The sequence below is a fragment of the Chiloscyllium punctatum genome, chromosome 9 (genome assembly GCF_047496795.1).
Source record: "Chiloscyllium punctatum isolate Juve2018m chromosome 9, sChiPun1.3, whole genome shotgun sequence".
Taxonomy (NCBI): Eukaryota; Metazoa; Chordata; class Chondrichthyes; order Orectolobiformes; family Hemiscylliidae; genus Chiloscyllium; species Chiloscyllium punctatum.
The window spans coordinates 19,709,428-19,723,340 of record NC_092747.1 but is presented as its reverse complement, the minus strand read 5'-3'; the positions used below and the strand labels follow the sequence as shown (position 1 = coordinate 19,723,340).

The window sequence follows — 13,913 nt, the reverse complement described above, 5'->3', positions numbered from 1 at the left end:
CCAAAAGAATACAGGACTGCATGGTCAATAGATAATAGCTACTGTGTGATCTATAACGGCTTCTAATGTGACAATACTTTGGCTTTGTGAAGTGTATTTTGTCCTGTTCTGTTTGAAAGAAAGGGTGAGAGAGAGGTGTTGAGCAGCCTACTCAGAGCCACTAAATGGTTTGTAAGGCCTTGGGTTTTTTTTTCTAAATGTTGGAACAATAGAAGCAGCCTGAATGGGTTGGGTCACAGAACCAGAATGTTTAGTTTTAATTTTTCACTTGGAGCAGCTGTGCGGTCTTGAAGATGGATGTGGAAGCTAACTTTCCTCTCTCAATTACAGTAAAAGCTAGGGGTTGTCTTCCTGCTGCTAGAATTACATGCGAGACAATCTAGTTTACTGAATTTGCTTATGCCAAGGGTGTGTTTTGGGGATGTTATTAATCGGAAGAGTTCCTGTTTAGTAGTTGAATAAGCTATTACTCTGTTAAGTTTTCCAATAGAGTTTTTATTCCAATTTCTTCTTCTTTTGTTGTATTTTTAACAAAAACTGTATGAATAAAGTTAAAAAATCACACAACACCAGGTTATGTTGCAACAGGTTTTTTTGGAAGCACTAGCTTTCGAAGCACCGCTCCTTCATCAGGTGTGTGAATATAGTTTGTTTTGCTTCAAGCCTGGTAGTTTGACCAATCGAATTGCATCGGGAATGCAATGCCTGGCACTTGCTTTTAAATAAAATGTTAAGGTTTAGGCTAGGTTCTTAATATATATTGAGGTGGTTTGATCTGGTCCATAATACTAATTAGGTGCAACGTGCCTCACTGATAACTCATTCATATTGGTCCAGATCTTGCTGTCAAAGTAATAATAAAATTTATTAATATTCTCCATTTTATTAATGGGTAAATGTGCCAGCAATTTGTAGTGAGGTCGAGACACCCCATGCATTCTAAATCACCATAAAACTACAAGTTTAATAAAAATGCAACATTTTTCTTTTTCTCTTTCAGAGAATATGTCCATCATTGACAAGACCATCATTTATTACCTTTTCTTAATTACCCTTGCACTGAGTAGTTTACTAGGCTATTTCACAGGTCACTTTAGAGTCAACCATATTGCTGTGGGTCTAGAGTCACATATAAGCCAGACTGAGTAAAAACAGCAGATTTCCTTTTCTAGAAAGGATGTTAGCGAGTGTAATGGAAAAATTAACAAAATTAACATTTACTCTGAAATCCATTTACTCTGAAATCTGAAAGACAATGCTTTACTAAATTTAAAACTTTCTGACACTTTGGAACTTTGCTGAAGTCTGCAGCCGAGGGACAGCTTGTCTCTGCGGAACTTTGTAATCATTCAAACTGGCCTTGTGAGCAGTTGATTTCAGAGTTGAGCAAAGAAAAACAGAAGAACTGTTATGTCCAAGACCAGGGGATGAGAGAATAATAACTTGAGTTTTCCCAGTCTTTGCCCTTAAGAGCGTGATAAGAAACAGTATAAGACGAGTATCTGAATTATGGTCAGGGCCCTTGCACAAGGCATTTCTGTCAAGTGCATGTGGTCCCTCTGCAATGCAGAGGTTAAAAAAAATTAACAAAGCTTTTTGGTTGCTCTTGCTAATAGTTGAGTCGAGTCCATTTAATTTCCACGACAGTGAGCCAGGTGGATTTTCATGACAATTGATAACAATTTCCTGATCACTGCGATGAGATGAGCTTAAGAAGTCCAGGCTGATGATGAAATTTAAATTTCTTCACTGATGTAATTTGAAGTCAAATCCCCAAGGCATAGTGTGAGTCTCCAGATCATTAAACCAGCAACATTACCACCACCTCCCAAATGCTTGCTGCGAAAATACAGGACGCTACTTATAAATGACTAGCTCTATGCCACGGCCATGCCACTGAACCTGTCTGGTCTAGAAATGGAATAAAGTGATCTGTAAAGCCTCACAGCTTACAATTCCAGGAGCAGCTTACAGGCAAAACCATTTTCAAGCTGGATGTTCAATGGAAAAATCTAACTAATGAGGCACACTGTGAGATACCCAACTCCACCAAAAGCTGGGTTATTGTCCCAACTTGAAACTATTCCAGAATATGCAGAAACTTATGGAAGCTGTTTTTAGAATATGTTTGTTTCAATTAACACATGAAAATGAAATAAGAAAATTAAAATGCAGTTTTTTCTTTCTTTTGGCCATCTCCTTGTCTCGTGACTAGAGACATTACAATTATGTCATGTTTGGTTGATCATTTTCCTTTTCTTGTAATAGTGTTAATTACTGGAAAGCACGAATTGGAATTGAATTAAAGCTAACTGCTGGTAGCAGGCTCATATTATTCATGGGCCAAGCTTCCCAGACTTCAGTGCTAAATGCAATTACCTTTTACTTACAGATTTCAAGCCAAAGCATCCCCAGTCGCAACATAACTCTTTATCAATGTCTCTGAGTAGCATAGGGACCACTTTGAAAGTTCAGAGAACTATTTCAAATGATTACCTCTAATGTGGTTAAGTAATAAAGCAGCCCACAGCAGCCTACGGAAGCAGTTGGACAATATCCAGATTTCAGTCAACAAGTGGCCAGTAATATTCATATCACGTAGAATATTACATTTTCACATAACAGTAGCTCAATGACAGCATTTCCCCAGCCTTCAACATCATGAAAATTAGTGAGTGTTGTGCCATCAATATCTTATCACTGATTAATCGTTTAACTGAACCAGTCACCTTAGCACATGGGATCAAGAGCCCATCACCGGTGGGGTACCCTGTCATGGTTGGCTCCCCAAAGCTTCAACAACAACAAGACCGAGGTCAGGAATTTGACAAAATTCTCATCACTTCTCAGGACGAATGCAGCCATATCAGTACTCAGATACGTTCACACCATCCAGGATGCAACAGTCGCGCTGCTAATTGCCTCTATTACCACCCACTTCTTCACTACTACAGCAGATATGACCAGCAGGAACCCACAAAAGATCACTGTATTAACACTTCCTGCGGTGTTAGTCTCTGAAAGGTTTAATGCCAAGGAGCGTCTTAAACACCAATGACAATGATGATGACATCATACAGACTTGGGGGCAAAAACAGCTTAGGAAGTCGAAAAGGAATGTCTTACCTTCTGTGTCTTCAATAGCCTCTGTAACAATCTCTAACACATTAACATCACTTGTTCATAGCTGTTAACATGCAATAAACTACATCATGTTTAAGTCTTTTTGTTAGACCAGCAAATGATGTTCTGCTATCACACTGGTCTAAGCAGGTCCTGTAGAACCTCACCAGAAAAGTGGATGGTGACAGAAGATCTACTAGATGGTTAATGTAGCATGCAGTGTCAAGGAGTCATCCAACAACAGGTGCCTCTAGCTACCACCCAAATAGCACGAATAGACATGTCCCAGGAATATCATTCTCAACAAATTGCACACCAGCCCCACTTTGACATAAACCTACATTCAATCACTCTCACTAAGTCAATATTCTAGAAGTCCCAACCACACAGCATTGTCTGAATACCATCACGATATGTACTGCAGCAGCTAAACAGTAAAATGGACAACTAGAAATGAATGAAAAAGTACAGAGTCTCAGCCATCTCAATTTCCCGAGAACAAATCAGTATTTTCCAACTTTCATTACAGTCTGCCAACTCTTAAAATATTGATCTCTACGCAGTAGGATGAGACGCAATGGACAATAAATGTAGAACTGCTGATAGACAAAATTTAGTGTGCATTTTTAATCTTTATAGATTGAAATCCTTAATTTACCAACAAAATTTAACAAACTCATTGATTCTTGTGTGAGAAATCCAATGCTGAGTGCACTAAAAGGATGAAATCGAAAGAATCCTTATTCCAAATTATTTATCATTGATGCAGAGGGTATATATGTTTGTATAAAAGTGTTTTCCATCCAGCCATGCATTAGGCAAGGGCAGAAGTAGATGGGTCCCATGTACCCAATGCCTTGACAAAATAGTTCTTCAACACTTTATTATTTAGGCTACATTAGTAACGCCAATGGAATTGTAGCAATGATAGGAGGGGAAAACTGGCAGAATAGAAATATTGAGCAGAGAAAAACATTGTACAGCAGTCTAGAGAAAAGACATTGATCCGAAAATACTCTACAAACAACAGAAATTACATCGAGGTACACACGAAACTTTGTCTCTTACGTATGAGCAAACAAATAGGCCATTCAGCCCGTCGAGTGCTCTGCCATTAAACAAGATCCTGGCTGATTGATTTGTATTTCTGATTCTGCATTACCATTTGAACCAGATAAACTTGCCTAACAAGAATCTAACCACTGAAATAAAACAATTGCAAACGCCTGAGATCTGAAACAAAAACCGTAAGTGTTGGAGAAATGCAACAGGTCTGCCAGCATCTCCAGAGAGGAAAAACAGAGTTAACGTTTCAACTCCAGCGAGTCCTTCATTAGAACACAGCTTCTCCAGCACTTGGTTTTTGTTTAAGAATCTCTCCGCCTCTGTCTCATAAAATACTCAATAATCTCACCTCCACCACTCCTGAGGCCCAGAGGTCCAAAGTGTAAAGCCCTTTGAATGAAAACGTTTCTCATCTCAGTCCTAAGTGGGCAGCCCTAAACTGCATTCACAAGAGAAAACCTCCTTTCCATGTCTGCCTTGTCAACAACATGCAGGATATTATACATTTTAATCAGGTCACCTCTCACTCTTCTAAATTCCAGCAGAGACATGCCCGACCTGGCCTACCTATCCCCAATAGGTATCCCATTAATTCCACCTATTAATCCAGTAAACCTCCTCCAAACCACTTCAGACATATTTACGCACTTCCCTGAATAAGGAGATCAGGTAGAGGTATTGCAACTTGTGTAAAAAAAGTCATAAACAAAATTATATATCCCTGAGAGAAGCCATTCAGTCCATTTTGCTTGTGCCAGCACTTTGAAAGAACTATCTAATTAGACCTACTCCCCTGCTCTTTTCCCCATCACCCAGAATTTAGTTTCTTTCCAAGCAGATATTCAATTCCCTTTGGAAAGTTATCTTTGAATCCGCTTGCAAAATCATTTCAGGCGGTGCATGCCAGATCACCACATAAAAAGAAGTTCTCTTCATTTACTCCCTCTCATTCTTACATCACTCAGTTCCTGCCTCAGGCAACTGACTGTATGGAGTTTTGCACATTATCCCCGTGTCTGCGTGGGTTTCCTCTGGGTGCTCCAGTTTCCTCCCACAATCCAAAAACATGCAGGTTAGGTGAATTGGCCGTGCTAAATTGCCCGTAGTGTTAGGTGTAGGGGAATGGGTCTGGGTCTGCTTCAGCGCGTCGGTGTGGACTTGTTGGACCAAAGGGCCTGTTACCACACTGTAAGTAATCTAATCTAAACTAATCTAATCGAAACTACCTTAAATCTGTTTCCTTTGATTACTGACTCTATTGGTAGTAGAAACAGTTTCTCCTCACTTACACTATCAAAACGCTTCAAACTTTTGAGCACCTACTGGCAGGGAGATTTGCTAGAGCTGCTCAGGAGGATTTAAACTAGTGAGGGTAGTGGGGGGGGGGGAGTGAGGGGGAGCATGGAATTAGTGAGGAAAGAGATCAATCTGAGACGGGTTCAGGTGGGAAAGGGAGCAAGTCAAACAGTCAGGGCAGGCAGGGACAAGGTAGGACTGATAAATTAAACTGCATTTATTTCAATGCAAGAGGGTGAACAGGGAAGGCAGATGAACTCAGGGTATGGTTAGGAACATGGGACTGGGATATCATAGCAATTACAGAAACATGGCTCAGGGATGGACAGCACTGGCAACTTAATGTTCCAGGATACAAATGTTATAGGAAGGATATAAAGGGAGGGGCAAGAGAAGAGGGGGAGTGTAGTTTTTGATAAGGGATTGCATTACAGCTGGACTGAGGGAGAATATTCCCAGAAATACATCCAGGGAAATTATTTGGGTGGAACTGAAAAATAAGAAAGGGATGATCACCTTATTGGGATTGTATTATAGATCCCCCAAAAGTCAGAGGGAAATTGAGAAACAAATTTGTAAGGAGATTTCAGTTATCTGTAAGAATAATAGGGTTATGGTAAGGGATTTTAATTTTCCAAATATAGACTGAGACTGCCATATTGTTAAGGGTTTAGATGGAAAGAAACTTGTTAAGTCTGTACAAGAAAATTTTCTGATTCAGTATGTGAATGTACCTGCTAGAGAAGGTGCAAAACTTGACCTACTCTTGGGAAATAAAGCAGGCGGGTGACTGAGGTGTCAGTGGGAGAGCACTTTGGGGCCAGCGACCATAATTCTATTAGTTTTCAAATAGTGATGGAAAAGGATTGACCAGATCTAACAGTTGAAGGTCTAAATTGGAGGAAGGGCAATTTTGATGGTTTTAGGCAAGAACTTTCAAAAGCTGTTTGGGGGCAGGTAAAGCGACAGCTGGAAAATGGGAAGCCTTCAGAAATGAGATAATGAGAGTCCAGAGACAGTACATTTCTGTTCGGGTGAAAGGAAAGGCTGGTAGGTGTGGGGAATGCTGGATGACTAAAGAAGTTGAGGATTTGGTTAAGGAAAAGAAGGAATCGTCAGTTAGGAATAGATAGGATAGATTGAGTGAATCCTTAGAAGAGTATAAAGGCAGCAAGATTATGCTTAAGTGGGAAATCAGGAGGGCAAAAAGGGGACATGAGATAGCTTTGGCAAATAGAGTGAAGGAGAATCCAAAGGGTTTTTACAAATACATGAAGGACAATAGGGTAACTAGGGAGAGAATAGGGCCCTTCAAAGATCAGCAAAGTGGCCTTTGTTTGAAGCCGCAGGAGATGGGGGAGATACTAAACAAGCATTTTGCAGCATTGTTTACTGTGGAGAAGGACATGGAAGATATAGAATGTAGGGAAATAGATGGTGACATCATGAAAAATGTCCATATTACAGAGGAGGAACTGCTGGATGTCTTGAAACATGGAAAAGTGGAAAAATCCCAAGGACCTGATCAAGTTTACCTAAAACTCTGTTGAAAATGAGGGAAGTGATTGCTGGGCCCTTTGCAGAGATAGTTGTATCATTGATAGTCACAGGCGTTGTGCTGGAAGACTGGAGGTTGGCTAACGTGGTACCACTATTTAGGAAAGGTGATAAGGAAAAGCCAGGGAACTATAGACGAGTGAGCCAGATGTCAGTGGTGGGCAAGTTGTTGGAGGTAATCCTGAGGAACACAATTTACATGTATTTGGAAATGCAAGACTGATTAGGGATAGTCAGCATGGCTTTGTGCATGGGAAATCATGTCTCACAACACTTGATTGAATTTTGGAGACTGATAAGCAAGGTTAGATCTCATGGAATACAGGAGGAACTAGCCATTTGGCTACAGAACCAGCTTGAAGGTAGAAGATCGAGGGTGGAGGTGGAAGGTTGCTTTTCAGACTGGAGGCCTGTGGCCAGTGGAGTACCATAAGGATCGGTGCTGGGTCCACTACTTTTCATCATTTATATAAATGATTTAGATATGAACATAGGAGGCATAGTTAGTAAGTTTGTAGATGACACGAAAATTGAAGGTACAGTGGACAGCGAAGAAGGTTCCCTCAGATTACAACGGGATCTTGATCAGATGGGCTAATGTGCTGAGGATTGGCAGATGGAGTTTAATTTTGAAAAACACAAGGTGCTGCATTTTGGGAAAATAAATCTTAGCAGGACACATACACTTAATGGTAAGATCCTAGGGAGTGTTGCTGAACAAACAGACCTTGGAGTGCAGGCTCATAGCTCTGTGAAAGTAGAGTCACAGGTAGATAGGATAGAGAAGAAGGTGTTTGATATGCTTTCCTTTATTGGTCAGAGTATTGGGTACAGGAGTTAGGAGGTCATGGTATGGCTGTACAGGACATTGGTTAGGCCACTGTAGGAATATTGCGTGAAATTCTGGTCTCCTTCCTATCGGAAGGATGTTGTGAAACTTGAAAGGGTTCAGAAAAGACGTACAAGGATGTTGCCAGGGTTGGAGGATTTGAGCTATAGGGAGAGGCTGAATAGGCTGGGGCTGTTTTCCCTGGAGTGTCGGAGGCTGAAGGGTGACCTTATAGAGGTTTATAAAATCATGAGGAGCATGGATAGGATAAATAGACAAGGTCTTTTCCCCAGGGTCAGGGAGTCCAGAGCGAGAGGGCACAGGTTTAGGGTGAGAGGGGGAAGATATAAAAGGGAACTAAGGGACAACGTTTTCATGCAGAGGGTGGTGTGTGTATGGAATGAGCTGCCAGAGGAAGTGGTGGAGGCTGGTACAATTACAGCATTTAAAAGGCATCTGGCTGGATATATGAATAGGAAGTGTTTAGAAGGATATGGGCCAAGTGCTGGCAAACAGGGCTAGATTAGGTTGGGATATCTGGTTGGCACAGATGAGTTGGATGCTGTACAGACGATGCTGTACATCTCTATGACTCTCTGACTCTATGACAGTTGAACCTGGCACTTTGGTAAGCCATCAGTGTAGATGAAGAAGCCACCATTTATGCAGAATGCAAGATTTTCAATCACTGTCCTCCCTGGGAGAGAGACAGTATCTCGATCGATAGCCCAATTGTTTATACTGAACTCCTTTTCAATCAGAGATGCTTGGACATAGTTGAATCTTTCAAGGAGCCACGGGCCAGGCTTGGCATTCTAATAGCAAGTCAAGCACAGTGTGCAACTTGGCAAAGAAAATACTCATTTCACATTCCCTTCCTCATCAGGCACAAAACCAAACTTTTTCATTATTCAGCTAATTCTACATATAAAAACATCCCTTTCAAAATTTGACTTATAATTTTCTCTCTCTCTCCAGCTAATTTAAATTTCAATTAATTTATCATTCAGCATAACTATCCATTTGAATTGCAAAATGCAATTTTAAAAGCATGCATTTAATTCAATTTATGCTTTGCCATCAATGATCGAGTTTGGATTCTTTAATGGCCAACATTAATTTGACAACATTAAGGCACAAGAACCAAAAAGCATAAATTATTCCTTCATGAAAGGAAAATGATGCAAAAGATTGGAAGGGACTTTTCAGTTTCGACTCAAATAGCATGGCTTACCATAGTTCACTTCTGATCAGCCATTAAAAGTTTGATATTTCATTGGAAATTTTTGGTAAGCTCAGATGGGATGGCATTTCCTGTGAGTTTTTTCCAGAAGAATCAAATGCAAAGTCAGTTTTAAGATTCTCCAAATCCAAAATGAATTATAAAGAGAGACTTCCAAACCGGACTCTGTTTAAACTGGAGGAGAAGGAAAGACTGGGATCGATCTCACAAAATCCCTCAAGGTCCTACGGGAAACTGTGAGTTAAAATCTGAGGAACTGTTTATCGCAAAACTGTGAGAAATAGGACTAAGCAGTGAGTGATCTAGCTTGACGCACTGCTCGAACTTTCGTTAAGATCATGACTGATCTGAATGTAACCTTAAGTCCCTTTTTCTGTGTGTCCCAATAACCCTCGACTTGCTCAAAAATCTGTCCAGCTCAGCCTTGGATATATCCAGTGACCTAGTCTCCAGTGCTCTCTGTGAAAGAAAAATTCACAGACTCACCTCAGAGCCCCCTGATGTTTACACTGTCTAGTTGCCTATTTCTAAACTTATAAGAGGGAAATATCCTCTCAGCATCTATCCTGACAAAGCTCCTTGGGGCCTTATTTGTTTTGATAGCATCAACTCTCATTCTGTTACAGTCCAATGAGTATTGACACACTCTTTCCTCAGTGGATAATCTTTTCATCCCAGGAATCAGTCTAGAGACCCTTCTCTTTTCCAATGCAAGTATTTTCTCCTTAAAAAGTCAAAATTGTATATAGTATACTAAGTACAGTCTCACCAATCTCTACTTAGTTGTATCATCACTTGCCTAATTTTAAACTTCAGGCCATTTGCAACAGAGGCCAATATCCTATTCCTTTGTGCGTCAAATAAGTCATTTTGGTCTCAAAACATTAACCCTGTTGTTCTCTCCAGAGATGTTGGGTTTCCCTCGAATTTTCTGTTTTATTTCAGATCTCCACCTCAGCAATATTTTGTTTTTATTCCAACGTTTTATTTGCATTCCCACTCATCTGTATACCTGCATGCTAACATTTTGTTCATTGACACCCAACTCCCTCTGTACAGCATTCTGCAATCTTGTTCCATTTAAATAATATCGTACTCCACTTACCAAAGAAGATTACACTCCTTCTCACGTCTCAATCTATAATCTCTTTGCAGAGTCGTTGGCTCCTCCTCAAACCTTGCTTTCCTAGCTATATTTGCAATGTCAGCAAATTCGACTGCAATGCAGTCAGTGCCTTTATTCAAGTGAGTAACATACATTGAAAAATAATTGAGGCCCTAACACTGATCCCTGTAGAACTTCACTAGTTGTAGTTTGTCAACCTAAAAATTTCGTATTTGGTCTAATTCTTTATCTCCTGTTTGTTCTTCGGAACTAAAGGGGACTAGAAAATGATGCTTTTACGCCGTTGACAAAGGGGGAGGAGGACTGAGTGAAACAGATGGTGAGGATGTCCAGAGTAAAACACAGGGAGTGTCCATGGCAGTAGAGGAGTGATGATAGTTGCAAACTATATGCTAAGGATAAATGTGAATATAGAGGAACCTCAATTATCCAGTATTCAATTAACCGAATTTCGGGTGATCCAAGCGAGATCCTGATGTGTGGCTGACTAAGTTATCCAGCATTGATTATCTGGCATTCGATTAACTGAACAAAATACTCCCCGCCCGTGTCCTTTGAATAATCGAGGTTCTTCTGTAGTTGAAAATAGTTCAGCTCTGCTGAGAACAAATCCATACGAAACAAGACACTGGGTTGGGGAAGGGCTGCGGGGGAGGGAGAGGGGGGGTAAAGTTCATTCTCTGAAGTCACTGAACTGAGTGCCAAGTCCTGAAGACTAAAGCACAAATGTTTCAGCCTGTAGGACTCAACACTTCAGTGATCAACAACTTCAAAGCATAAACATTGCCCCCCTATTTTCATACATCCCTTCCCCGCAGCCTCTGTTGTATTTTCTGTCTCTATTTTAGATCTCCATCATCTGCAGTTCTTTATTTTTAGGCAAATATCGCAAGGTGAAATCCTATCTGGCTTTTGAGACAATTCCACAGCAAAATCTTGAAGAGAAGTAGAACACTTGGAGCGACATGGTGGCTCAGTGGTTAGCACTGCTTATTTACAGCTCCATGGACCTGGGTTCGATTCCCACCTCAGGTGACTGTCTATGTGGTGTTTGCACATTCTCCCTGTGTTTGCATGGGTTTTCCTCTCAGTGCTCCACTTTCCGCCCGCAGTCCAAAGATGTGCAGGTTAGGTGGATTGGCCATAGTAAATTGCCGAGTGTCTAGAGATGTATAGGCTAGGTGTGTTAGCCATGGGAAATGCAGAGCTACAGGTATAGGGTCAGAGTTGGGTCTGAGGGGGATGCTCTTCGGAGAGTCGGTGTGGACTGGATGAGCCAAATGGCCTGTTTCCACACCAGAGGAATTCTAAAATTCTCCAAAAGAACAGTGCACACAGGACTAAGAGTTTGGAAGGTGCTATAGGTATGCATACCTGGTGACTGGTGGACTCCATCTTAATGTGATAAAAAATTCAGAAAAATAAATCAAAGATCAGAAACCGCTGTGACAGTGGATGGATATTTCATGCGTATATCATGCTTTCTTTCTGCAATCATAAGTACAGACGTTAATTTCTCTGCTATAACAGTCCTCAGATGATGGCAATAGATTCAACAGTCATGTGTTTGCAGCATTGTGGTCACTGCCTTGGTTCGGGCTGCACACCCAAGTTTGAGCTGGTAATCCAAGTGAGTAATTTTTCAAATTGGGGTTCACAGACCCAACCCCACTTGTGGGCAACCAGCTAAGAGAAATCAAACAAGCTGTGACCAAAGACATGTTCCACTCCCAAATTACCACACTACCCAATGTGCCTCAATTCTCCTCTGCATCCTTACCACTCTCTCAATGCTCTTGTTCCCCAATCCTCTTGCTGCTGTTCTCTCCCCACTTCCCTCTGCCCCTTGCTCATGTGGTCATTATTCCATGGGCAGTTTTGATACCTTGCTGTTGACAAATTAGCTGCTGTGTTTCATACATACTTTCTAGTAATTTCAACAATGACTGACGTTTGAAATGTAAAGTGCTTTAGGGTATCCTGGGAATGCCGAAGGTACTATACAAATGCAGGTCAAGGCATTGTCAGTGGCAATTACTACAGTTCTACAACTAAGAATTCCCACCCTGAGTTACAAACCTCCTGCAACCTACAGTTTTCAGCCCATGGACAGTTCCTTACCAAGCACTAAAAACTCATTACAAAGCAATGTTTCCAGTGCAATGTAATTTAAAGTTGTCTCCAATTAATGACACACAGCTCGCACAGAATTGATTAACTTCTGAATTCCAACTGCTATTCAAATATAGCCAAACTCACTTCAAAAACATATAGACAAATACTATTCATAAATTCTTCCTATGCTCGCTTTGAATTTGGTGTTGCATCATTATCTTTGCTCTGAATGAAGCTTGCCTCTATGTCCATTTCACAATTCTTTCTTCTTCATTTCTCTTGTTGCAGATTCATTTTCCTGACACATTACAATTAGGCTTTTCTCAAGCATTTGTCTTGACTGTATACACACATATGTCACGCAAAAAGCTGATTGGTGTAGAATTACCTTCAGACCCTTCATCACAGTGGACTGAGAAATAACGTGTAGGCAAGTAAAGCACATTTGAATGTCTATTCATGCACATTAACATGTTACAAGTAATAAATTAGAATAATCTTCTGCAGATAACCAGTTGGATTTTGTAAATATTCAGGTCCACTAGACCTGAACTCACTAATTGTATCACTCTAATAACCAATTTTTGAAGTGAAGGTGCACAAATTTACTGCCTAAATCACCTGTATTTCGATTATGAGCTTTTGTGGAAACAATACTGCATTAGTAAACAAAGACTATCTATGAAGGGCATCCTTTTAAAAACTGGATACTAACTCATGAAGGGAACAAGGAAACTGGTTTCCCATTGGAAGAATGGGAAGAGGAGGCTTCTCAATGATCCTGATGAACTTAATGGAAGAACTTGACCTTTTGCCTCCACTTTCCAACTGCAAAGAGGCTTAAGGCAGAGAGGTCTCTGGAAGCAAAGAGGCTTCTGGGGAGGTGGGCATAGGTCCTTGGGAGTGGGTAGCAGGGGAGAGAACAGTCTATGGCTCTGGGTCATCAGGGAAGCGGAGGGATAGGGAGGCGGAAAGTCAGGATCCATATCGAGGGAGGGTAGAGCAGAGGGTGATAATGGAATGGGTTCTGACAACCATCAGGGTAAGGAGGTCAGGAACGGTCTGGTGTCAGATTTAGATGGAAAGTCTCACAGGAGATCGGAAGAGTAAAGAGAAGCTTGACAGAGGTCGTGGGCAGATTGTAAGGTTCACCGAGATTAGAGGAGTTATGAGAGTAGGTAACTGCTGCTGTGATTGATGGATTATGGTGGGGTGGGGGATAGGTAGGCAGGGGACAGTGTCAGGGCCAGAGGGCAGGTGAGGTGTTGTGGACAGGGGTGGGGATGGAAATGGTGGTCTGGGTGGTGGGGTCGGGGTGAGGCAGTGGTCGGTGAAGCAAGTAAACCGGATTCAGCGGGAAAGGCATTTACCCCACGGGAACAAGCAATCCTTGCCTCCTTTCAGACAACAGATTTCCTGAGGCCTGGAAAATTCTGCTGCTGGCCAAGGTTAATTTGTTTTTATACATATGCCCTATTTATTTTCCTCGCTGAGGGAGTGAATCTGATGTGAAGGTGGGAGAGGGTAATATTTTCCAATCAAACTGTTTTCAGAGATGT

General features: G+C 41.2%; 1 protein-coding gene across 3 annotated transcripts in view; it reads right to left on the bottom strand.

Moving 5' to 3' along the window:
* oca2 (oculocutaneous albinism II) overlaps positions 1-13,913 on the bottom strand; it is a 545,784-nt gene that overhangs the window by 289,267 nt on the left and 242,604 nt on the right. The gene's annotated exons all lie outside the window — the stretch shown is intronic.